Below are 24,464 nucleotides of genomic sequence, written 5' to 3' on the forward strand. Positions count from 1 at the left end.
CCAGAACGGGGGCAGAGGAGTGTTTGTGGTTGACAAGTCACTCAGCCTGTGGGGCTTCCTCACAGCCGCCGGAGCAGACTAAAACACCTACCTACGAAAGGAGGCCATGGTCTAGACCACGGGACTTACCTCCAGGAGGTGACAGATTCCTCTGAAACCATGATTTAAAACTACGGCTGCATTCCCCATGCAGGCTTGCACACGCACACAGACACACGCATATGTCATTTCAGGGGTTCATGGGCCCCTGAAGCTCACGACGGCCCCTGGACAATACATTCTCCTCTCCCCCCTTCAGATTCTTCCCTCCAGACTCACCACACTTCCGGGCAAGAGCTTCCAGTGCGGTCTCTTCTGCTCAGGCTCCAGCTTCGGACATAAGTCTATGACCTTGTAAAATGTCTCCTTCCCTTTGAAGGAAACACTCGGGTTGGCGACTAAAGCCCAGGTGGGTGATAAGCTGGTCTGAGTTGTGTGCGTGTGTGTTGTGTGTGTGTATCTTCCCAGTTCCTTAAATCAACAGTCTCTCACTCCAGGCTGCTGGATGGGCTGGGCAAAGCGGGAAAAGCCAGCCCCACATCGGAATGGGGTAAGGGTATGGTGTTTCCTCGGTAGGAGAAGGGATGAATAGGGATTAACTCCTCTCCAGTTAAACACCAGTTGTTGAAATTCTTGGCACTGTGCTCGCCTTTCTGCCTTGGTAATTCTAGTCCAGGGAACCGACTTACATATTTCCCTGGGACTTGAGGATCTTCTCTACAGGCTGTGAACTTCCCGAAAGTGGGCACGGGATCTGAAAATCTTCATCCTTAGCATCTGGCGTAAGACTTGGCACAGGGTAGGTGCTTGTCTTGTCTTTTGCTATTAATGATGCAGGTGCAACTCCAACTGGTTCAAGTAGAAATGAGAAATTTATTGGTTTACTGAACTAAAAATTCTATGATACAGCTTCAGGCACAGCTGGATCCAGGTGAACAAGCAATATCTTCAGGACCTCTCTTTCCTCCCATCTCTCAGCTCTGTTTTCTGCTGGGTTGGCTTCAGTCTCAGGCAGATTCTTTCTCACAGTGCTGGCTTCTGGCTGACCTTCTGAGGCCAAAGGAAAGCAATCCAAGAAAAGAAAGCTTCTCTTTGCACATAGTTGCTGCAAATGTGGTGACAAACTCTCAAGGGACAAGCTCAGGTCATATGCCCACCATAAACCAATCATTATGGGCAGCAAGATGGGATGCTCTGATTGGCCAGACTTAAGTCACGTGCCCTAGGATTGGGGGTATGGGATTGGGGTGGGGATAGGGTAGGCAGGTCCCAAGTTTCACCCCACTGGAACTACATGGACTACAGGTGGGGGATAGGGTGGTTTCCGGGAGGAAAACTGTTAGCTGAGGATGGGGAACGGCTGCTGGGCAGGTGAGAACCAGAGACATTGCTCTCATGCTATGAATGCTGCCATGACAAATGACCACAGGGCCGCTGGTGCTGGAGGAAGCATGACGGCCCAGGAAGGTAAGTGCAGGAAGCATGAGTGAAGTCTGAGGCCGGCGCTCAAGTCCCAGCTCTGCCACCGGCACTTAGTGTGACCTTGGTCAGGGCAACTCCGCCTCTCTGGACCTCAGTTTCTTTACCTGTAAAATGGGGGCATCTGGAGTAGACTATTGCTAGGGATTCTTCCACTCACTCAGTCACCCAGTTCCTCCATCAATATTTGCTGAAGGGCTTTGGAGTTGGTCCGAACTGGATCTGAATCCCAGCTCTGATGTTTACCGGCGGTATCAGGCTTGGCAGGTGCACCTTTTCAGGTGTGCTCAGCGGCGTCCTCCCCAGCCACCCCGCTGCCCCTGCCGCGCTCCAGCCTCGGCTCACCTCCCCCTGCAGGTGGCCCCGGGTCAGTTGCTGCAGCCACCGGGCCAGCTCAGCCTGCAGTGACGTGGCTGAGGGCTGGACCAGCCTTCCCCAGGTCCCAGCTGTCGGTCCCTGCTGACGGAACCAGACCCTTGGCAGCCGGGGACGCTGGTGCTTCTCCTTCCAGAACTGGCTTCCCTCGTGGCTGCCGGGAGGCTCAGGTGACACAAGCCAGAAGCGAGGGGCAGCTGGACCCACCCGTGACTAACGGTGGACCCGAGCTGGGCTGTGGCAGCAGAGGAAGTCCTTGCCTTCCCGTGGCTTCTCTGGAGACGCCCCGAGTGCTGCGACTCCCAGCTGTTTCTGGAAGCAGCTGTGGCCGACCCCATGACGCACGTGTTGTGTCGGCTCACGCTCTTTCCCTGCCTCTCAGAGTCCCTTTCCTTCACTTTGTGGCTGGGATTCCATCCCCAGGATGTGTCAGTAACTTCTGCCTCAGGGAACGCAGACTGAGATGCTCTGCTGTGTGACCTCGAGCCAGTTACTTAACCTCTCTGAGCTTCAGATGCCGAGTCAGTAAAAGGTAGATAATAATAGAGGATCTCTAATAGGATCGTGGTGGCACTTAATGAGACAGTGCAGGCCAAGTACTTGCTTCAACCTATGCTAGTTTTCATTAGTAGCATTGCTGTGAACCAGGCACTGAATCGTGTCATGGGAAACCATTTATTCAACACTGAATTCCATGGATATTTATTGAGTATCAATTTTGTGCTTGTCTCTGCTTCCAAGGAGCTCACGGTCTAGAAAGTAAGGCAGGGAATTGGGCACTACAGTGTGATTGGTGCTTTAGGCCGCGGTATGGTAGTCAGGGGTGGTAATCGGAGGTGGCTTCTCAGAGGAGGTGATGTTAAAGATCTGAAGGATATATAGTTGTTACAGATGATGGGCAGGTGAAGGGTGAAGAGTTCCAGACAGAGGGCACGGCATGGGCAAAGGCCTGGTGGTAAGAGAACACATTTCAAAAATATACTGGCCCTCACTGTCAAGAAGCAGGCAAATTACAAGAGAAACAAAATGGGTAAGTATGAACTAATGAAAATGCATGAATATGGTCTTTGCCAAGGAGGGTGTGAGTTCTAGAACTCTACTGTGCAATAAGGTAGCCGCAGCCACATGTGGCTAGATTTAAATTAATTAAAATTATGGGGCACCTGGGTGGCTCAGTTGGTTAAGCGTCTGCCATCGGCTCAGGTCATGATCCCAGGGTCCTGGGATCAAGCCCGGCATCAGGCTCCCTGCTCAGCGGGGAGCCTGCTTCTCCCTCTCCCACTCCCCCTGCTTGTGTTCCCTCTCTCGCTGTGTCTCTCTCTGTCAAATAAATAAAATCTTAAAAAAAAAAGAAATTAAAAAAATAAATTAATTTAAATACAATTTAAAATTCAGTTCCTCAGTCCCACTGGCAGCATTTCAAGTGCTCGGTAGCCAGCTGTGGCTGATGTTGGCCAGTATAGATATAAAACATCGCCATCATTGCAGAAAGTTCTGTTGGGTAGAGCTGCCAAATCAGGACAGGCTTCCTGGAGGAGGGGCAGATCGCAGAGAAGGGGTTCTGGGAAAGTCCCTGGGTGGCATTGTCCTCAATCCCCAGGAAGAGAAAAGCCAGAGCTGGGAGGAGGGGTGGGAGTGTTGGCTCTGGAAACAATGTACAACCTGACACCTCTTTGGTCAGGGCATAATCTCTGGGTGTGTGCTGGCTGGCAGCCTCTCACCTGGATGGGAGGATATAGGAATGCAGGGGGAAATCGGCTGAAGGGCTGAATCAGGCACTCCTCCCCCTCTTGAGGCCAGGAGCACTCTGGGAGTTGTAGTTTGGCACTTCTGGGATTTCCTCAAAGCTTGGTAGAGGCTGAAGGGCTGACGCTGGACTGGGGCTGGGCATCTCTTGGGGCAAAGATTTGGGGAGGGCTGGTCAGAGCTGGGGATACGCCTGGGTTTCGGGGTTCTGCGGGTGGTGGCAGGAGGAGGACTGTCTTCTCCCCTCTGGTGCTTACACTCTGGGATAGAGAGGAGATGGAGTACTAAGAGGTCTGGGAGCTGAGAAACACGAAACAGTCAGTTAAAAACCCTCAGTCCACACATTCCAGTTAATCAAGATTTGCCCTGGAGAGACGGGGAGTCCTTATAAGGTTAGAGAGGAGAGGGAGCAGATGATACGCTGTCAGCTGTTGGTCATTCATGCTTTTAACCTAATATTTATTGCGCTCAATATGTATTGAGTGCTTACTATGTGCCAAGCCGTGCCTAGGTTCTGGGAATCAGGAGTGAACAAAAGAGACTAAAGTCTCTGCTTCCAGGAGCTTTAGAGAAGGCAGCAGACAATAAACAATCATTTGCCTTTGCTCCTAGAACATACAGCTGTTTTGTAAAACCCCGTGCTGAAACGTGGATTTTGACAGATTTTAACTTTCAATGCAACCATTTTGTCTCCTACCCTAGGGGTGTAGTCATATTAAAAGCCACTGAGTTGGGTTCTATTAATGATTGAGGCAAGAGAGCTTCCCACCAATTCTCCCAAAGCCACAGTGTGATGTTTTCTCTCTCTCTCTACCTTTTTTGAGGTCTGATTTACAATAAGTGCACATGATTTTAGGACCTCCATTATTCATGCCCAGTGCATTTCCTTAGGAGGCCGTGTCACCAGTGCAATTCAACTTACTTGTGCAATTATTTTTTAAGTGTCTGTAAGTTCTACAGGAGCCCGGATATTGCTAGCTGCTTTAGCACTGGGCGCTCAGCACCCAGCATACAGTAGGTGTTTAATAAAGATGTATGGCATGAAATGAGTGAAAGATAGCAATACAGGCATTTTCTTGTTTAGGGGCAACTTCCCTATGAGTCGCTCAACTTGTCCCCAAGTCTTTATACCCCTGGCTCCCACCACAACACAATGGCAGCAGCCACCCCACACAGTAGGCACCCCCCAGTGCAGGGAACAGCTTCCCGCCACGCCCGCGGTGCAGTGCCCCTGCCCGCCACGAGGGGGCGCGAGCGCCTCGCGCAGACCCCGCCTGCTCCCCGGCGGGCGCCCGCAGCCCGCACGATTCAATGGGCGAGTCTTTACCCAGCGCCTCCTGAGTTCCTGGGCTGCCTTAGGCTCTCGGGAGCGCAGGCCCGACGGCAGGCCGGCACCCGTGGCGGGGGACCCCGGCCGAGGTCTGGGGGTCGTCCTGGGAACCCCGGCCCCGACCACGAGCACGTTCGGAGTCGCGCGCTGCGGGGTCGCGGTCGCAGGGCCGGAGCGCTTCCGGGAAGAGTGACCCCGCCGCGCTCGCGACCTCTGACCCGCGAGATAGTCCCCAGGCCTAGGAGCCTGCGGGTGCTCGCCGCTCCTGCCGGCCGCGCTCCGCCCCGGGCCCTTCCGCGCAGGCGCCGCCGGCCGCAGTTCCCATGGCGACGGGGGGCGCTTCCCCGCCCGAGGCCCCGCCCCCAGCAGGCTAGGCTGCGCGGGGCCGCCGCGGCGCGGGCAGGTGCCGCGGGCTGCGGGCAGGTGGCGGCGCGGCGCGGGCAGGCGGCGGCGGCTGCAGGGTAGGTTGTGCGGCGGCCGCCGGCTGTGGGGGCGGGCTGTCTGCCCCCAATGCCCGGTCCGGGAAGGGGCTGGGGAGGCGGCGGTGGGCGATGGCCGCCAAGTTTCTGCTCGGCTGAGGCCCCGGGAGAAAAGTTGGCAAAGTTGGCCGGGAAAGAGGTGGGGACCCGGTGGATCTCCCCCGGCTTTGGGTCTGCGTGGAGGGGGGATCCCGATTTGCGAGCCTAGGGATCTGTCTCCCGAGACTTGGGAGTGGATCCCGCGGGAAGATCCCGCACAGGGCAGCCAATGGATCCCGCACCACCAGGCTGAAGACTTGGGAGCCGATCCCAGGAGTGCATTGGGCACCGGCGGCCTGAGGTTCCACTCGATATCCAGCTTGGGGGTGGCGGGGGTCGGTGATTGGAGACTGGGAGCCAGTTGATCCCCACCCCCCACCCCAACCCCCCCACGCTTGTCCGAGCCTTGGCAGTGGATTCCGAGAGGAGATCTGGTGGCTTGGAGCTGGGGGATCGCTGAAGATCGGGTACCCAGCCTGGAGCGGCTAGGATCTGGACGTCCGTGCGGGTTGGAGGCCCGGAGGTGGGCACCGGGAAGCGGGGGTGCCCGGCGAGGCCGAGCCCGGGGCGAGAGGATCCTGCGGGCAGCGGGGGTGGCGGAGAGAGCGGCGCGCGGGGCCCCTCGGGCTCCGGGGCTCCGGGGCTCCGGACGCGCCCTTCCCGCGGGGCCTGCGCTCCCCTCCCTGCGCCTTCCCTGGGCTGAGGCGCCCTGATGGGATTAAGGCTCGGTCCCCCTGCTCCTGGGCAGGCTCGGATGGCCCTCATCCCGCTGGCGGCGCCGCTCTGGGCCACAGGCGGGGCCCTCGGGAAGGGAAGTAGCCCCCTAACCCCCACCCGCGCCCCGACCTTTCCACACCCTCCTGGCACACACAGGCTTCGGAGCCGGGGCGCCGCGCCCTGAAACCCTGCTCCCGTCCTGTAGCGGGGTGTGTGACCTCCGCGCGCCGCCTTAGGTGGCCTGGGCTTCCTGCCGGCCGGGACTGAACTTTCTCTAGCCGGGAGCAGCCATTACCTTCTGGAAGGGGAAGGGCTGTACCTGTTGCACAAAGAAATAGCTTTTTCTTCTGCAGCTTCTTTGTGACCTTGGGCAAAACACTTAACCTCTCTGAGCCCAGTGTCCCCTCTGGGCAAAATGGGGTGGGATTGGGGGGTCAAAGTGCTCCGTGTTCGAGTGGCCGGCAGGACTAATAGGTGTGATAGGTATGAAACAGGTAGGGGCTCTGTCAATAGTAGTGGGCCCTCGTTCTGTGGCCCTTTCTTTCCCAGGTCCCATCCCCTGCACTTCCCTTACAGGATCCGGGGAAAGCTCCAGAAAGGCCGCTCGCTGTCTTTTTAAGCTGCAGGATTAGAGAGAGAGTTAACTGGATCTTTCCTCCGGAGGGGTTTATTGCCCCTGGGATCCTCCTTGCAGGGAGAAGCTCTGGGGTTTGGCTAATCAGTAACCAGGGCACTTGGACGAGGCTTCTCCCTTGGCTCAGCTTTCGTTTTCCTAATCCGTGGAGGCTCCTGGACAAACATGCACTCACCTCTAGACCCTGGCGTCTCATCCCTGGGACAGTTCCCAAGGGACGCTAGCCCTGGTCTTGGTGGTTGTAGGGGAATCGTTTTTAAAGGATTTATATGCTGGACAAGGGTGCCGTTACCTGAGAGGAGTGCAGGGATCCGCCACGGTGTCTGGGCGCCTGGGGGCGTGTGAGGGCGCTCCTTCGTCAACCAGTGTGCGTCTTGAGCACCTACTATGTCGCAGACACAGGGCCACGTAGCATCTGTCCTCCTGGCATCACATTCCAGCAATCCACTGTGGCAGCTCAGTGCTGACTTGCTGTTGGGGTTGCAACCCTCACCCCAGATTCTGGGGGTGGAGGACGCCCCCCTCACTTGGAGGTCCCCGGGGGCTTTTATTCAAGGCTGACCTTGACAGGAGGATGGAATGGCCCACTGTCCGGCCCTGAGCCTATCTTCCTTCACAGCATCTCCAGAGTACATCTTTGACCAATTCAGAAAAAGAACCCCCGCGAAATATTTTAAATGTGCCTCATGCATGCATACATACGTACGTGCAATAACTGTTTCAAGCCATTGTGTCAAAGAGGAGGCCAGCAGTTACGACGTTGAGGGGTAAAGCCTGGTGAAAGGAGGCAGTTGTCTAGAGCGGAGAGTTCTGATAATGGGCAGAGGGGGTGATGCCTCCCTTCTGGCAGGGGGAGGGGTGGGGGTCAGGGGGTTTAGTTTTTTGGAGAGCTTGCCAGTGGGAAGAGGATGGTGTGATGGGCCAGGAAAAGGGAACAGAACGGCCTGAACGCAGGAGGGAGCATGGGGCGTTGGCAGGAGATGCTGGCCGGGGCCAGGTCAACCATTCGCAGGGGTTTGGACTTTATTCCAGGGCTGTGGGGTGCTGCGGAAGTTTCTCTGTGGGAGAGGGTCAGATGTGTGTTTTGGGAAGCTTGTCTTGCTCTTAGGAGGAGGCTCAGAAGCCAGTAAGAAGCTGCTAGAAAAATCCAGATGAGAGGTGGTGTTTGTCCAAACTTGAGAGGCACATAGTTGAAGACCCCCTTCCTGGAGGCGGAGCAGTGTCTCGGGAGGAGGAACCCCCCTGGGGGCCATGGCCTGAAGATCGCACCAGGATTCCATCCAATTCAGCAGACCTTGCTGAGCGCCCCTGCGCTGCCTGCCCAGGGATGGTCATAAACATCCACATCCTTGGGACTTCACGCTTGTACTTGCCACCTTCCCGTGGGAGGGAGCGGGGCTCGTTATTCCCATTTCACAGATGCAGGACTGCATAATGTGGCAAGGTCTTTGCCAGTCACCGTGGTGGAGCAGGGATTTGAACTTGTTTCCAACTTGCAGCTTGTGGATGTTTGGAATCTGTGAGGTGGAGTAGAGAAGCCCCAGGGTGGTGAGGCTGAATCAGCTTGCAGCAGGGTAAACCCAGGCAGGCTTCCAGGAGGAGACGGGGATAGAAAAGAGGGAGCCCGGGGTGGGGCTGGGGTTACTGGGGGCATATCCTGGCCATGCCTCTCCTGGCTGTGGTCTTGGGCATCATACTCATTTTGAGACTCAACTTCCTCATCTGTAAAATGGGCTCACGATAGGCTCTTCCCCTCACTCACGGGGTTGTTTCGTGAGTTCGGGGAAGCAGTACATAGAAGTGCCAGGCACAGTGTGTGCACTGGTCCACGCTCATTAAGTCATGGGTATAATTGTCATTTTGGCTTGTCATCAGGATGTGTTACAGGCAGGGAGCGCCTCTCCCAACCTGGTGTGTGTGGGGGTGGGGCGTGGGGGGCGGGGCAGCTGCAGGTGACACTTGAGCTGAGTCTTGAAGGATGAGTAGGAGGCAAGGGGAGGACATTCCAGGCAGAAGGAGCAGCCCAGGCAAAGGCATAGCTCAACTGGAGAATTGCGTGCTAATTGGTAAGCCCAGAGCACAGAGCGTGCTGAATGAATGAAAGACCATCGGGAATAGAAATTCTCTTTACACCCTCTGCCACTCCCTAAATACCCAAGCAGGAAGGTTTTGCCAGGTTTGGGATATAAAAAAGGGCAGGAAGGGGGTGCCTGGGTGGCTCAGTTGGTTCAGCGTCTGTCCTCAGCTCAGGTCATGATCCTGGGTCCTGGGATTGAGCCCCGCATTGGCTCCCTGCTCAGTGGGGAGTCTGCTTCTCCCGCTCCCTCTGCCCCTCCCACTTCCTCTGCCCCTCCCCCCAATCGTGCTCTCTCTCTCTCCCTCTCTCTCAAATGAATAAATTAAAAAAAAAAAAAAGAAAGAAAGAAAAGAGGGCAGGAAGATCCCTGTCTAGAAGTTCAGTATTCCTTACCCCACTCACCGAGGCAGAAAGGACTGTGACCCCAGACAAGCCGCTTCCCTCGTAAAACCTCAGTTTCTTCCTCTGTAAAATGGGACAGTTGGAGGGAATGTAAGTAAAGCACAGAGCACATCAGAATACCCGCTGTTCACCGAAGCCCTCATCTGTGCTGGGCTCTGGGCTAAACTCTTTGTTCTTTTTTTTTTTAATTTTTCACAACAAATCTGGGCGATGCCTGTTTGGGGACAGTTGGTTTTGCAGTTTATGAAGCTGAGGCTCCGGGAGTCCTATCCACTCCCGCTTTCAAACTCCTGTCATTTAAAAGGACGCCGACACACTGATTCAGTTGAGGGACACACACACGTAAATACACCCACATTTTCCCCCTTCAATGTGATGAATATTTTATTGAGCGTTATATGTGGGCAATTCAAAAGAGCCTCTGCCCTCAGGAATCCACTCCTCAGGAATTTGCTCAATCAGGGGGGAGGAAAAAGTGGAGGAAAAAGTGGCGGGGAGGTCAGGGGAGACACGTATGCAAATGATCACGGATTGACTTCTGCGTCTGCTTCGTATCACGGCTCTGTCAGTTCATTGCTCATTAGATGACCTTTGAAGTCTGCTACAGCCTTGTCTCTATTAAGAATATAAATATGTCCCCAAAGCGTGATCTTGGGACATTTACATCACTAAGGCAGAAGTGACGTACGTAGGTACGCTGTATGTATATTTCTATTGTGAAAGTAATATGTAACACACCAGTACGCCAAAGATGGCAAAATGATATTAAGTGACAAGTGAGTTCCCCGCGCCAGTCCTTGTCACATTCTATTATTGGTTATTTTTACGTTCACTCTGGAGCCACATGGAAGGAATTGAATCTTGGTTTTGCCACTTACCGGCTGCGTGACCCTGGGCAGGTGATGTAACCTCTCTGAGCCCCAGCGTCCTCGTTAGTGACCAGGGCTAAATCGCGGGTCTTCCTTCTGAGGGTTTTTGTGCAGAGTAAAGAGAAGGGCCTGGCACGTGGTCGGTGCTCAGTATGCCTTGATTGTTACTGTGCTTGTTACGTGTTGTAGTGGAGTCGTTACCCTTGACCTCCTCCGCCTCTAGACTTTATGCTCCGAGAAGGCAGAGACCCTATCTATCTTGTTTGCTCTGCAGACGGTGGTGGAAGAAACAATGAATCCGTACGTGTAGACATACTCTTTTAACAACAGCGATGATAAAACAAAGAATTTCACACATAAATTAAAAATAGATTTGGATCCTTTCCCATTTCAGAATGTGTTGACTGACCCTACTCTTTAAAAAGCTGAATAATACCCCAACCCCTGAAGGCGCTGTTGGTTACCGGACGGATCCCCTGTGGATGGGCGTTGAGTGGCTTGGTTTTTGCTGTGACGCCCAGGGGTGTCATAGACATCGCTGTTCTGTGTGTTTGCGCACTTCCTGCCTTCCGATCAGACGGCAGATTCCAGGGTGTGGAGCTGTTGGAGTAAAGGGGGTTTGGGGTGTGGATCTCACCTGCCCCGTTTCCCTCCTGAGCTGTTGAACGCTTCATATTCCTCCTGAGGCTGAGGGGGGGAGCAAGCCAGTTGGTGCATTTCAGGGGGAGGGAACGGTGGATGGCTCCGTCTTACTGGTGGTCACGGGGTAGCATTTGGGGTGACTGTAGGGAGGGTGATCATTCCTGCAGGCAGCACATTTCGCAGCCCTTGGGTTTGAATCCAGCCTTCTGGGGCCGTGTCCTGGAAGAGACTTGCCCATTGTACACACAAGTCCACCTGCTTCCCCCTAGAGATAGGTGGCTGTGTATTAGTCCCGTTTTCCTGTGATAATACTGTGTAACGAGCATCTCCCAAGTTCCTTCCAAGTTCTCGACTTTAATAGTGAACCATTTGTTTCATGCTCTCGGGTCAGCAGATGACTCCGCTGAACTTGGCTGGGTTTTGGGGGGCAGGCTGGACATCAGGCTTTGAGTTGGGTGCGTGTCTGCCCCACGTATCTTCATCTTGATAACCAGACCGATGGGCAGTGGCTTTTCTCTGGTGGACGGCAGACGCTCGGGAGTTCAGTGGGAACCTGTGGTGTGTCAGAACGTCTCTTCTAGGAACTCGGGCGGTGTTCCTTCTGCTCTGTGTTGGTACAAGCAAGTCACACGGCCGAGCCCAACGTCAGGCACGAAGACATGTACTCCCCCGACGGCGGCTGAGAGGGAGGGAGTATGTTTCCCGAGCAGTGACACAGCCCGTCACAATCAGGTTTCAGCAGGGCTCTCTCTGCAGGAGGAGACCTGGTTAGAGTTGATGACCCCAAAGAGGTGGTGCACGTGCGTGAGCCTTAGTTTCCCCATCTGGAAAATGGGCATAATGTGCCCTGTCTGGCAGAGCTGCTGTGAAACTCAAGCACGACGTTGCGGAAGCAGGTATCTCGTGTCTGTGATGTGAGGTGTGAAGGTGAGGCACCATTGTCTTGATTGATTTTTTTTAAAGATTTATTTATTTATTTGAGAGAGAGAGAGAGCGTGCGCACAGGAGGAAGGGCAGAGGGAGAGAGGGTCTTAAGCAGGCTCAGACACGGGGCTCGATCCCACGACCCTGAACTGAAATCAAGAATTGGACACTTAACCGGCCATCCCACCCAGGCGCCCCTTGATTGATTTTTGCTTTGGATTTGGTTTACAGTTCCTCAGGCTGTGGTACCTGCAGCCTGTGAGGCCAGGGGAGGCTCTGGAGGGGTCAGATTTCCAATCAGATCCCAGCTCTGGCCCTTCCACCAGTGACCTTCCACCAGTCTCATGACCTCTCTGAGCCTCAGTTTTCCCGTCTGTAAAGTGGGTGTAGGGTCCACGCTTGTGACCGTTAGCAAGAAGGGCTGTGCGTCACTTGGCATGACGTGGCCACACTGCCGCTGGTGCCTGTGAGTGTGGAGCTGATGTGGTCCAGACTGGGGTGGAATGTGGAATTCTGCAGAATGGGATATTCCCAGTACCCCTTGGGAATATTGTGGGGAATCTGCATTCAGACTGCCTGGGTTCAAACTGCAGCGCCACCACTCTCCAGCTGTGTGACTTAGGGCCTGGCAGTTAAACCCTTTGTGCCTTAGTTTCCTCATCTGTAAAATGGGAGTAATACTAGCGTCTGCCTCATTCACTGGGGAAATACATGGCGCGTGCTAATGAATGTACGTGCGTCAGCATTATCTGCATTATTATCTCGTGTTATTCTTAGTCCACAAAGGCCCAGGGGGGTTGCTTCTGGTCCTGGGAACCCGCAGGGCCTTGGGGCAAGGGGTGAGGAAAGGGATGTTTCTGGGACCTCTGCCCCCTTTGCTGCAGTTGGAGGGCTGTCTGTTAATGGGTCCCGTTTATAGGGGCTTCTGCTGGGTGTCAGGGGTGGGTTTCCGAAGGAAATTGGGTGGGGTAGGTAGAGGTTCTGGGGTGCCCCGTGCATGGGATTCCTGTGTGACCCCACGCAGGTTGCTTCACCTCTCTGAGCGTTTCCTCATCTGTAAGGTGAGTCTCAGATGGGCCAAGGTGTCACTGGAGGCACGAAAGGCTAGTCTTTGACCTGTGTGAGCCTGGTGGCTTTCAGCCCGGGCCTCTGTGCCCTCAGAAGTTTGGGGTTGGGGCACCCAGGTGCTCAGTCGGTTAAGTGTCTCTCGGTTTTGGCTGAGGTCATGATCTCAGGGTTGTGAGATCGAGCCTCACATCGGGCTCCATGCTCAGTGGAGAGCCTACTTGGGATTCTCTCCCTCTCCTTCTCCCCCTGCCCTTCCCCCTGCTTGTGCATGCTCCCCCCCCCAAAATAAATAAAATCTTTTTTTAAAAAAAGACGTTTGGGGTTGATGACTGTAGGCTGCCTTTCTTCTCCTTGCTGAGACTCGGCTTTTGAGAACAGTGCTGTTATTTAGAGTAAAATAAAACCAAGAAGTAGAGAGCATTCGTTCTCTCCTAGGCATGTGCTCATCTGTGTTTCCTTTGATTCTCATGGCCCCATTTTACAGAAGAGAAAACTGAGGCTCAAAGAGGGAGTCGCATGCCCAGGGTCCCTCCTGGGAAGGGTGAGTCGAGATCCAGGAAGCCTGACTGTAGCGCCTGGGTCCTGACCTCCCACCCCCCGCCACCTCCCTGGTGGTGAAGCAGGACAGAGCTGGACAGTCCCAGCATTCTGTCCCCTCTCCATCACGTCATTGCTGTATGACTTTGGACAAGTGACTTGGCCTCTCTGAGTCTCAGTCCTCCTCTGCAGAAAGAAAATGCTAAGATTTTCCCCGTGAGGTCCTTGTGGGACTGGGTAAGAAAACCATAGAAAGCTTCCTGCACGTAGTAGGCCCTGGAAAGACGGGAACCCTTCCCCCCAAAAAGATCACCTTAGGGTCTTTAAAACAAATGTGTGTAAGACACGCCAAGGACTTGCTTTATAAATCACGATCCAAATCTCTCTTGCTGGTGGTGGCAGCAGAAATAGTAACAGGAGCTATAATCAGAAACAGCAGTTAGCTTGGATTGACTGCTTCCTATATTCCAGCTCCTCGGACGGACACGTGGGTCGGTGCAGTATTTTATCTCATCCTTTACGGAATCCCTTCTTCGGCCTATGAAGACAGGTGTTAGTGTCGTTCCCATTTTACGGATGAGGAAGCTGAGCCTCTGAGAGGCGGGGTGCCTGCCCCTCCCACCCCGTTGGCAGCTAGTGGCAGGCAGGACACACCGGAGCCCCTTCGTGTGTGAATGTCGCCATCGTGGGTGGTGTCCAGCTGTACTTTCAAAGGCTCCGGGTCAGGCTGCAGCTCTCCGCCAACTGTTTATAATTCTTTTCTTTTTGTTTTGTGTCCTCAGTGACCAAAGCCCTTTCTGGGACCAGCCTGTTTGCCCGGGGAGGGAAGGAAACTCGGGGTGTGCGGGGTCTCCCGCAGAAGGAGATGCCAGTGGGCACGTTGGGGACACTGAGGTCACCGTGTGAACTGGCACTGGCCGACCTGCCCGGACATGAAGGCTGGGCCTCGGTGGGCGCTGTGCCCGCGGAGCGCTGCCGGGGGCCCTGGGCCCTGGGCCGGCCGTCACTGGTGGGGGAACTCCCAGGGCCCTTTGGCCTGGGAAGCTGCCCACGATCGTTTCTTTCATTTTAGGCCCCAGCCCTGGAAACTCCTGCCTTTGTTTCTGGAACTGATTACCTGCACGCCAGGGACTGTACTTGGCATGTGAAGGGATCCTAGGTCATGGGAGAGAACACAGAGTGTAGTAGAGTGAGTTTTGAGCCAGAAGTCAGGACTCTGGGTTCTCATGCCAGCTACTCTGCTGTGTGTCCTTGGGTGAGCCCCTTTCCCTCTCTGGGCCTCTTTCACTGGGGAAGGGGAACTGGCTGGGTAGCTCCCAGAGCCTCTTGCTCACTCAGCTTGAGGTAGAAGTGGCAGAGTCTGGATTTGAACTCAGGCCTGTCTCCTGCAAACCCAGACTCCCTATAATAACGCTCAAGGCAGCCCGATGCCTTCTCCCCATCTTCCGCTGACCCTGTGGGAAATACCGTCCCTCCCCTGAGAATTTCAGTGCAGTGCTCCCTTTTTTCCCCTGGGACAGTTGATCTTTTCCATCTTTGTTATTTATTAAGCACCCACTGTATACCAGGGCCTGTGCTGGGTCCCTGCCCTCTCAGGGGAGAGAGAAGAGGAGGCGGAGAGAGGTGTGCTCAGGGCTGTGATGGGGATTGGGGGCCCCGGGGGCACGGTTCTCCTGGTCGCCCTTCTGTCAGCTTTGCAGCCAAACGGTTTCCCGTGATGCACTCGGGATTTGGATGAGAGGGGAAGTGTTGGCAACTAGCAGACCGCCTTCTTCTTGGAGAGGCGACAGGTGCCCGGTTACTGTCGGCACTAACCCTGGAAAGGCCGTCAAGCCTCCCAGGATCGCCTTTGTCCACAGGCCTTAATCACAGCCCCTCTGCTTTTCCTTCTTTTGGTTCATTAAAAATGGGGGTTTTGTTGGAAAAAGGGGGGGGCAGGAAAAAGCTTCGGAGGAATTTTTGGAATGCCCAGCGTGCTGGCTGACCCAGCAGCACAAGTGTGAGCCATCTGCCCTGGCTTTAGTCGGGGTTGCCTGGGCTTCCGCGGGGGCTCCGTGGGTGTCACCCAGTTCCTGTTCTGAGGCCTGAGTCACCCCCGAAAGGTGGCTCTTCCATGAATGGCGGCAGCAGCCTGAAGGCACTGTCCGGGTTTGGAGCCATGCGGCTCTGGCTGTTGGGTCCCCAGCCACGGGCGTGACTTCCCTTCTGTGCCTCAGTGTTCACACCTGTGGAATGGGGATGCCGTTGCCTGCCTCCCAGCCTGGGGGGGGGGAGCTCTCAGCGAGGTCACTCGGATGAACGTGGGGTGCAAAGCGAGTTGCTGTCCATGCTGTCCCGTTGGGGGGGTGGGTGGCGCTGTTAGGTGAGGCCCCCACCATGTGCATGCCTCTCTCCGATGTACTGCGGGGTTCTCGTACCTTTGTAGTTACACTTGGTGGGTCCTTCTGCCTTATTCGGCTGCCCTCGCCTGGCACGTGGTGGCTTGAGATTACTGCTTGTTACGTGACTCTCATTTCATTTTCCAAATTAGTAATTTTTATCCTCGCTTTGTCCTTATTATAACACACATTATATACGTTTATATTATAATACATTATTTTCACTGTGGAACACTTAGGAATACAGATAACCCAGAAGGAGGAGATAAAACTGTTGTAACCCCACTTGTAAAGATAACCAGTGGTAATATTCTGAAGTATGATTTCTAGGCGTGGCAGTCACACCGTGTGTACGAACCGATGATTGAAAGCTGTCAGCACCATGTCTTGGGTTTCAGAACGTTGGCTTTATTCTCAGCTGGTTTGGTTCAAATCCTGGCTCTGGGACCTCCTAGCTGTGTGACCTTAGGCAGGCCACGTCCCCTCTCCGAGCCTCCGTTTCTCCTCTGTAAAGGGAGGCTGCGTGAGGATTCGGTGAGTTAATGTATGTGAAGGGATTAGAGGTGCCTGGCACACAGCAAGCGTGTGATTTCTCTAGCAATCATTTTATATGTATGTGTGTTTTTTCCTGGGGTTGAGCGGTGAGCCCCTTTCTAGGAATGTTGCAGCGTACAGCTGGTGGATTTGGACATTAGGCTGCGGGGACCCGAAGACCACCTCCTCCAGGGAGTGCCCCGTGCTGCTCCATTTCATGTCAGAGATGGGGGCTGCTCAGGATGGGGCTTGGGCCGGGTGTGTTGGCCCACACAAAGCGTTCTGGATGCTCTTACAAGCCAGTCCTGATCCTTATCGCTCAGGGATGTTTCCTGTCCCCACGGAGGCCTGGGTGTTATCCAAGTTAAAGCAGCTTGATGGTCCCTGGGGCTGGAAGTGGCCCCTGGAAGATGAGCTCACCAGGAACGCTTCCTCCTCCTCCCCTGGCTGCAGCTGTGGCTTCGGGATGGGCTCAGCACCCCCGGAACAAGAGGCAGGGTCAGCCCCTACCTCTAAGAAGGTCTGAAAACTAGGAAGTCACCTGGATGCCAGCAGGACCTGGAGGGCCAGAGAGAGGAAGGGGTTAACGGGGCCTGGTTTTCAGAGGTGAGTTTCAGGTTGGTGATAGCCATGGAGGGAAGTGATGTCACCCCTGACTTGCTCTGGGACCGTGGGTAAGTTAAGCAACTTGATCGAACCTCAGTTTCCCTGTCTGTAAAATGGGGCTAGTAGGAGGTCCCCCCCCCCTTATAAGGCAGTTGTGCCACAGTCTGTGAAGGCTGCTGGCAGAGCCAGGCACACAGTCAGGGCTTCCTCCCAATGCTTGTCCTTTAGGACGTTTGTAACAAAAAGTGCTGGGTACTTACTGTGATCGTCAGCCGGAATTCTCGTAATAAACGGTAGTTGAAATTGTTAATAATGCTACTGTCTTGCGTCTGATTCCGCATTGCTTGGGAGTATTTTTTTTTTTTTTTTACAATTTTATTTATTTATTTGAGAGCGAGAAAGAGCATGAGCAGGGGAGGGACAGAGGGAGAAGGGAGAGAGAGAATCTCATGCAGACTCCACGCTGAGCAGGGAGCCTGACGCAGGGCTTGATCCCACGACCCTGAGATTGTGACCTGGGCGGAAATCAAGAGTCGGAAGCTCGACCGACTGAGCCCCCCGGGGGCCCCTGGTTGAGAATACGTTTAACCAGAGCTCCACGCCTTTGACCGTGTGATGGAACATCCCGTGCATAGGAAGTGGTCGATGACAGGCAGCCATAGTGGTTCACTATGTTTATTTTCCTGGTGCCCTGTGGGGCTGCTTGTACGCGAGGCAGACACCCCAACCCAACGTCTGTGATTGGGAGCACCTGCCCCTGGGAGGGTTTCTTCTGGGGCTGATCCTAAAAGCCACTACTAGTTTGCATCGTCCCTTGTCCCCCTTTAGTGGTCCCCCAGGCCCCGTTCACCCACCTCAGCTGCTCTGGAGGATGGCTGCTGAATCCTGGGGGTACCCCTGGGGTTCTCCAGATCGGATATTGTACCCACAGCTTGGCACATCCCAAATGTCTCCCAAACTTGGGAATGAGTAATCTGGCTCTTCTTGTGGGATGTGGTACTGAATTCGCAGCCAGAAACTGTATTTCTTGGGGGGGGGGGGTGGACCACAGAGGGGGAGTCTGGCTTGTAGGCAGTGTTGGGAGACAGCTGGCCTTGCGTGCTGCTGGCTTGAGCTGTGCCCTGGGCGTCTCCTTGACACGGCTGTGCCTTTACATGCCACCGTCTCCAGACAGGATTCTTCGACAGTGTTTCCACGGGGAACGTGATCCTGGAGGATTTCAGCTTCCAGAGTGTGTCTAGTGTGAGGCGTAGTTGTCGGGTAGGTGGCTGGACCAGGCCTGAAACCCGAGATGATGCTGGAGAGAGATGCTAAGCTCTAAGTGTAACTGTGGGGGTGGCTCTTCTTACAAAAACAATATAGAATTATTGTAGAGGGCGGTTCTTATTGCAGAAACAATCCAGATTCATCGTGGAACACAAGCAACACACACACACAACAAAACACCCCACGAAGATCAACCAAAATGTGAACCAAGACATATATTACGGTGCTTAACAATAACTAAGATAATAGGATTAATGTTTATTGAGCCCTTGCTAGATGCTTTCCATGCTTTATTTCATTTCACCTGTTCAGAAAACCATAGTCGTGAGAGATTTGAATTCAGGACCCTGAACTCATGAACACATGGTCAGAACCACCCAAAGGACGTGGTCCTCCGTTGATTCTTCCATCTGCCCTCCATCTACTTTTCCATTCCTTCTCCTCTCCATCCTTATATCTACCCACCTATTCTTTTCTGTCCACCGACCCATCTGTCCATCCTTCCATCCATCCATCCATCCATCCTTCCATCCATCCTTCCACCTACCTATCTAACCATCCATCCATCCTTCCATCCTTCCTCCTACCTATCTAACCATCCATCTGTCCATCCATCCATCCTTCCATCCTTCCTCCTACCTATCTAACCATCCATCTGTCCATCCATCCATCCGTCCATCCATGTACCCACCCATTAATTTGCCCACCCATCTGTCTGTCCATCCGTGTATACTTCATGCATCCATATAACCATCCATCTACCTATTCATCCTTCTGTCCATTCACCCATCCATCCATGTACCCGTGTATGCACACATCCATTCACCCACCTATTTACTCCTCATCCGTCCCTCCCTCCCTCCCTCCCATGCAGCTATTTATCGAGCACCTGCTGTCTTCCAGGCAACCCTGTATTAAGGATACAGCAGGATTCAGTGCCTTTATGGGCCAGACATTCTAGTGGGGTACATGGTCCCATTAATAAGACAGACAGTTTTATTTATTTTTTATTTTACTTATTTATTTGGGGGGGGCGGGGTGGAGAGACAGAGGGAGAGGAAGAGAGCGAATCTTAAGCAGGCTCCGTGCCCAGCATGAGCCCGACTCAGGACTCATCTCACGACTCTGAGATCATGACCTGAGCTGAAATCAAGAGTCAGATGCTTAACTGACTGAGCCACCCAGGCGCCCCAAGACAGTCAGTTTTAGATTGTGGGTAAGACCAATGGTGAAAATAAAAGGTAATATAAAAGTTAGGTATCTGGTTTTTTTGTGTTGTTTTTAGAGTGTTGTTTTTAGAGTTTTTAGAGTGCGCCAGCACTCGGGGAGGCAGAGGGAGAGAGAAAGAGAGAATCTCAAGCAGACTCCATACCCAGCGAGGAGTCCGGTGCAGGGCTCAATCTCACGACCCCGAGCGGATGACCTGAGCCAAAATCAAGAGTCAGAGGCTTAACTGATCGAGCCTCGCAGGCGCCCCCAGGTATCTGTTTTAGATGGGAATAAGGGAATGGCTCTTGGAGGAAATTAACTTTGAGCTGAGACCTGCAGGCGACAAAGGGGCTATCTGAAGAGCCTGGGGGAAGAGTTCTGGGCAGAGGACTGACAAGTGCAAAGGCCCTGAGGCAGTGGTAGGTTGGAAATGCTGGAAGAACCAAAGGAGCAGAGGAAGCAAGGCGGGAGGTACCGTGCAGGGCGACGTGGGGTTTATGGTAAGTGTGGAGGCCCTTCGTGATAGGATGTGGGTTTGGGTTTTAAAGAGATTCTTCTGACTGCTGAGCAGAGAATGGACTTGGGGTTGAGGGAGGTTGGAAGCCTGGAGGACAGTGAAGAGGGGGTCATCCAGACCACACACTCCTGCCCCTCTTAGTACATACCCCAACCTACAGTCTGAGGACTATGTATTTATTTCTCTAATGTCTGTCTCCCCTATGGGACTCTAACCCTCAGGAGGGCGGGGCTCTGTCTCATTCACTGTCCTGTCCCCAGTACGCTGCCTGGCATACAGTAGGTGTGCTCGATAAATATTTGATAAACGACTGGTGTGTCCCAAAGAAAATCTGGGTGAAAATAGCAAGGAGGAGAGTGAATAATAGTGATGACCAGATAATAATAGTAGGAAGCCCTGTTGGCGTTTGGAACAGTGGAACGTGCTATGCTGGGCTCCTGCCTGCCCCTCTGCCCTCCCCCTGTGCACCTGCGCGTCCCTTGCTGGGCTGGATCACAGGGAGTTTTGGCAGCTCCCGGAGGCCCTGGCACCTGGCAGGCCATCAGCCAATCCCTGTCTGGTTCAGGTGGGGCTCACTTTCAGGAAAGGACTTATCAGCCTGGGCAGGGCAGGCTTGGGTGAGGCCTCTTGACTGGGTAGGAGGGACTTGTGTGCGGTTGAAGACAGAGGTTCAGAGGGCGAGCCCCACTTTGCCCAGCCTGTGACCTCAGGCAGGTCCCATCCCCTCTGTGAGCCGCAGTTTGTTTGCAGAGCCGTGGGGGTGACAGGAAAGGATGCTGCTGTCTGTCTGTCCCCTAGGATACTATCGCCAGACACTGTGTTAACTCACTCAGTTCACATGGTGGCTCCAGGAGGTAGGAAGTCCTCTGGTTCCTGTTTTCCAGATAACGACACTGAGGTCCAGAGAGGCAAAGTCATTAGCCCCGATGGCCACTCCGGAGGTGGGATTTGAACCCACTCTAGCTTGTGCTTTGAGGACCTAATGTATCACTTCAGTGTTTCCCAAGTTCCGGTCATTCTTGATTCACCTTGAGCTTTGTTCGTGTATGTGTACCACCTGGACTGTTCCTCAGTTGACTTCTTCCTGAACTTGACTCACCTTTTTAAACAGCAGTTTTATTGAGATATAATCCACGTACCCTACGATTCTTCCATTTAAAGTGCCTGGTTGGCTCAGTCGGTGGAGCTTGTGACTCTGGATCTCAGGGTTGTAAGTTCGCGCCTCACGTTGGGTGTGGAGAGGACTTAAAAATAAAATCATAAAAAAAAATAAAGTATACAAATTCAAATTACAATTAAAAATAGAAATAACGGTACAAACTACCAGTTACAAAATAAATCATGGAGGTGAAAAGTACAGCCTAGGGAGTATAGTCAATAAGACTGTAATAATGTCATTTTTTGACAGCTGGGGACTACACTTAGCTCCTTACTACACTCAGTGAGGAGCCCTGAGTAATGTAGGGAATGGTGGAATCATTATGTTGTACACCTGAAACTAACAATGCTGTCTGTTAATTATATGTCAATTACCAAAAAAAAAAAAAAGATATGATCCAGCAATTCCACTTTGGGGTAGTTATCTGAAGGAAACAAAACACCGATTCAGAAAGACACAGGCAGCCCGTGTTCATTGCAACAGTATTTATAGTAGTTAAGGTATGGGAGCAACTTATGGGTCCATGCGTAGTTGAGTGGATAAAGAAGATGTGGTCTATAGACAAGGGAATATTATTCAGCCATAAAAAAGAACACCATCTCTGACATGGAAGGACCTTGAGGGCATTATGCTCAATGAAATAAGAGAAAGATAAATACCATATGATTTCACTTATATGTGGAATCTAAAAAAATCTCCCCCCCCCCAACAAAAAGAACCAAACCAAGCTCATAGATACAGAGAACAGATGGGTGGTGGCCAGGTGGGGGCTGGGGGGGTAGGTAAAGTGAGTGAAGGGGGTCAAAGCTGTAAAATCAGGCCTGGACTGCAGTGTACAGCACGATGACTGTACTTCCTAATACCGTATGGCATATTTGAACGTTGCTCAGAGAATAGATCCTGAAAGGTCTCATCACAAGAAGAAAACAATGTTTGTAACTATGGTGATGGATGTTAGCTAGAACTGCTGTGGTGATCATTTCACAATATATGCAAATATAGGATCACTGGGGCGCCTGGGTGGCTCAGTCAGGTGAGTGCCTGACTCTTGGTTTTGGCTCAGGCTGTGATCTCAGGGTTATGAGATCGAGCCCCGCCTCAAGCTCTGTGCTCAGCATGGCGTCTGCTTGAGATTCTCCCTCTTCTCCCTCTGCTCCTCCTGCTTGTGTTCTCTCTCTCTCAAATGAATGAATTAATTAACAAACACATATAGAATCATTGTGTTGAGCACCTGAATTTTAATGTTTTATGTCCATTAGACTTCACTAAAAAAATAAAAGTACATAAAAAGAAAAAAATTTTTTTTAAAGATTTGATTTACCCATTTTAGACAGAGAGCGAGAGCGTGAGCGGGGAGGGGCGGGGGGAGAGAGAGAATCTGAAGCAGACTCTGCACTTAGCATGGAGCCCAGTGTGGGGCTCGATCCCAGGACCCTGAGATCATGACCTGAGCTGAAACCAAGAGTCAGATGTTTAACTGACTGAGCCACCCGGGTGCCCCAAAAGAAAAAATTTTTTAAAAGGGTACGATTCGGTGGTTTTGATATTCACGGAGTTCTGTAACCTTCACCATGGTCAACTCTAGAACATTGCTATGACCGGGTAAAGAAATCCCGTACCTGTTAGCCGTCATTGCCTGCGTCCCTCCAATGGCCGCGGCCGTGGGTGTACCACCACTAATGTCCTTTCTGTCTCTGGTGATCAGCCTGTTCTGGATATTTCATATAAATTGAGTCATACACCGTGTGGCCTTTTGTGACCAACTTCTTTCATTTGGCTTAACGTTTTCAGGGTTTGCCCATGTCATAATGCGTATCAGAAATCCATACCTTTTTGTGGCTGAATAATATTCCATTGTATGGATATATCACATGTTGACTCATTTTTTTTTTTTTTAACTTAAACATTTTACAGATGTTCGATGGGCTAGTTACCTCTCATGTAATACGCACGGAACTATATCGGTAGCATATCCCACATGTGCGCTGGTGTACTTGGGACCTCGCCTTATGAACTAAGGCGAGCTGCGTGCTTGTTATATTTGGGATGTGGGAGCAGGTGCAACAGGAAGTTTTACGCTCGTCCCACGGAGGAGGAAAGCCCATCTTATTGCGCTCGGTTTTGCCAGCCTTCATTGCGCCCATCCCCGTATTGAATGGTTGAAACACCAAAGTGCTGGTTTTGCAGGTCAGCGGGGGTGGAATATCGTAATTTCAGGATGACCCCACCAGGTGGGCGATAGCGATCCCTTTTTCCAGATGAGAACACTGAGGGTCAGAGAGGGAGGTGACTCAGCACTGGGACCCACCATCCCTGCTCATTTCCCTTGGCCTCCCTGGCCTCCCTTGGCCCACAGCGGCGACACTGCTGACTCACTGGCAGGGGACGGGTGTTTTGGCTTATTGATCAGCAGTGGGGACGGGTTTCCCTGCACCGTCCACACTCCTCTCTCTGCAGCATGTCTGTGTGCTGGGCGGCCCATACCGACCAGGCAGCTGGCCAGGGACCCGGCAAGTGTACCGATTTGTGGTCTTCGGGGCCTCGGACAGCCCCGTCCTCCCTCTCCCCGTCCCGAGCCAGGTGTTGGGCACTGCGGCAGCCCTGGGGGCGGGGGGCGCTGAGCTGGCAGGTCCCCCCTGGGGAGGAGTGCTCCATATTTGGCAGTGCTCTGTTTGTGGAGCAAGGCGGCAGAACCCCCAGGGGTGGGCATTGGATCCGGGCCCCAGCAAGGCTGTCTGGATTTTCGTGCCTTTTTCTTTGGAAGTTTTCCTGTCTAGGGGAGGGAAGAGAAGGCTTGAGGAGGATGACGGATGTTTCGCTCAAGGTCACACAGCCAGCGAGGAGCTGAGCAGAGGCAAGAGGTCAGGGTTCCTGCTGCCTGATTCACTCTTTCCATGGGACACCCTCCCGGCAGGCGCCCCCTCGCCCTTCCACCCCCACCCCCACTACTGTTGGAGGGAGCTGCCCGTGCTGCCCCCCTCTAGCAGGTGTGAGTGGGCTCAGGGGAAGCGAAAGCTCCCAAGCTGTCTGGGTGGAGCCCAAGCACCCGCTGGCCACCCGCAAGCCGTGGTCACTTCCGTGGGTGACGTGGAGGGCCCACCAAGCAGCTTGAGAGAGACATGAAGATGTTCTCAACACCCAGCTCCCCGGGGGCTAGGGGGATGGGTTTGCTTCCCTTCCCCACCTGTTCCCCACAGGCCAGGGTCTGCGCCCAGCCCAGTCCATGGCTGCCTGCCTCTGGCTGGGCCCGAGTCCGCTGGGCTTTGCAGGAGAGATGCCACGGACTGCCTTCCTTGCCCCGGGGTGGGCAGAGCCTTGCGGGGACCCTGGCAGCCCGAGGTGGGGGAGGCAGAAATGGGACGAGACCCTGTGGAGTCACAGCCCTGTGAGGATGACCACAACTCCATAGAGAGACAGACCGGAGTTCCAGAATTGTCT

General features: G+C 53.4%; 1 protein-coding gene across 2 annotated transcripts in view; it reads left to right on the top strand.

Moving 5' to 3' along the window:
* The first annotated feature begins 5,379 nt into the window (after positions 1-5,379).
* The window catches only part of KIAA1671 (KIAA1671 ortholog), a 183,552-nt gene continuing 164,467 nt past the window's right edge, over positions 5,380-24,464 (top strand). Inside the window, exon 1 of one of the 2 annotated variants that reach the window (XM_048221395.2) lies at positions 5,380-5,430. The gene's annotated coding sequence lies outside the window, so the exon portion shown is untranslated. The remainder of the gene's footprint in view (positions 5,431-24,464) is intronic. The other variant, XM_048221396.2, reaches the window with a different exon arrangement.

This window comes from Ursus arctos, unplaced genomic scaffold (assembly GCF_023065955.2).
Source record: "Ursus arctos isolate Adak ecotype North America unplaced genomic scaffold, UrsArc2.0 scaffold_34, whole genome shotgun sequence".
NCBI lineage: Eukaryota > Metazoa > Chordata > Mammalia > Carnivora > Ursidae > Ursus > Ursus arctos.